This window comes from Nannospalax galili, unplaced genomic scaffold, assembly GCF_000622305.1.
Source record: "Nannospalax galili isolate Female #2095 unplaced genomic scaffold, S.galili_v1.0 scaffold1282, whole genome shotgun sequence".
Lineage (NCBI taxonomy): Eukaryota > Metazoa > Chordata > Mammalia > Rodentia > Spalacidae > Nannospalax > Nannospalax galili.
In genome coordinates, this window is record NW_008348795.1 from 520,202 (window position 1) to 522,555 (window position 2,354).

The following is a 2,354-nucleotide window of genomic DNA, read 5'->3' on the forward strand; positions in this document are numbered from 1 at the left end:
TCGTCTTAAACACCCAGAAGGAAAGTATAACCAAAGAGTAAAGTCATTAGTATATTTCTTTAAGAGTTCAAGGGATTACACTTCCCAGACATTAGGCTTAAGTCTATATAAATAGGCAATTATTTTTCGTTGTTGATTTTGTTCCCAACCAGAAAATGCTGCCCAAATGTAACACTTCAAATCTTGGTCTCCAATGCTATAGTGCCCACCTGTAGTTAAGGGAGACAACCCACTATTGTTCTAAAATGATGAATAAATTTGTTTTCTCCCCCTATCTAGAAGCCTTTGAGAGGGAACTGACACTGATTCTAACCAATCCAACAGCTATCAAAATACCTGAAAGCAAATCCTGAATCCATCAGTCTAGAGTCCAGCGTTGGAAGACAAAAGAAAAATGAGGTGGAACCCAATAGAGGGATACTTTTGGAAGGCCTTGTCAAGAAATTCCAATGGAATCTCATATGAACTTTTGAAAATTGCCCTGTTCTGACTTTTTTCTAGTTCCCTGTCTAGAACTTGTAATGCTAATTACTCTTGCCTTTACTTCTCCTTCACATCTCCTATTCATGATTCAAGGACTTTCTTTTCCCCTTAGAGACAAGAGTTATGCAGTCTGGAAGTCTTTTAGATAGACCCACTGAAGGGGTACTCCAATTGCCTCACCCTGTGTCCCTGATCATAATGGAAGACGCCAGAGAGGTTTGAGTCCCTATTCCCTATTGGCAATTTGGGTAACCCCTTCAGAGGATGGTGTGATAGTAGGAGGTAGGAATTGGCTAGGCAGTTAGTGTAAAAAGACCCCAAAGAAAAGTAGCCAGTTTCTTGGCTAAAAGTCAAAATGTCCTTGGGCCTCTTAGCAACATACTCTGTTCCAAAGGCCAAAAATGTGGAAAGTATTTGTGAGCTTGTATCTAATCCTTAAAAGATTTTAGGGCTACCCATTCAGAGTGGGGAATGTTAGAGTGGCCAAAAGCCCCATAAAAATTAATAAATAAATCAAGAAGAAGAAAGAGTACATGAAGTTATCAGAAAAAAGTCTTAAAAATTTTAAAAATAAAATTATAAGGCAGAGAGATGGCTCAGTGGTTAAGATCACTTACTTTTCTTCCAGATTACCCAGGTTCAGTTTCCAGTACCAACATGGCTGCTAACAACTGTCTTTAATTCCAGTTCCAGGGGAATCTGATGCTCTCTTCTGGCCTCCACAGGCATTGAACACAGGTCTGCTTGAATACAGGCAGGCAAAACAGTCATGCACATATAAGAAAAACAAATAATAAAAAAGGAAATTTCAAATTACTGTGACAACCAAGGAGCTTAAGAAAACTAGATTGTTCATTGTTATATGATGCCTAGAATCAGATCTAGAACTAGAAAACAAATATGAGTTAAAAACTAAGGAAATCCATGCACAAATGTGCTCATTATAGTTCATCAATATTGATCTATGAATTATAGCAAACAGACTATAACATGGGAAACTAGGTACAGGACATATGGGAATCTTCTGTACTGTCTTTACAATATTTTCTTTTACAAATCTGTGATGGTTAGTATTAATTATTAAGTTGACACTTCAGAGGTAGACGTCTGTGCACACCTGTGAGGGATTGTCTGTCTAGATTAAGGTTAGACTCTGAGAATGTCTGAAAAGGATTGTTTTGATTTTGATTCTGTTCATTAATATAGAAAGACCCATTTTAATTGTGGCCAGCATTATTTCCTTAGGCAGGGGATCCTGGACTGTATGGGAGTGGAGGAAGTGAGCTGAGCACTAGCATGCATTAATTCATTAATCTGCTCTTTTCTTCATATATATATACACACTTGTTTTTTGTATTTCATACATCTTAATTATATTTATGCCCAATCCTCTAACTGCACCCTCCACTGCCCCCACACTGGATTTCATGCATTTTGTCATATATTTTAAGGCCAATCAAGTCATTTTTTGTTCCCAGATGTACCTTGGTGTGAGTTTATCCACTGGAGCCTGGTCAGCCTATCTAGCATCACTCCCTTAAAAAAGACCAACTCTCGGAGGCTGGAGAGATGGCTCAGCAGTTAAGAACACTGACTGTTCTTGCAGAAGACCCAGGTTCAAATCCCAGCACCCACATGGCAGCTAACAACTGTCTGTAACCCCAGTTCCAGGGGATCTGACAGCCTCTTCTGCCCTCCACAGGCATTACACAACATGGGTGCACTTATGCACATGCAAGCAATACATGCACACACATAAAATGAAATTAATAAAATATTTAAAAAAGAAGACCACCTCTCCCTCACCCATCAGCGATTAGTTGCCAATAGTTCCTCAGCTAAGATTGGGTCTGCTGCCCATTTTTCCAGGC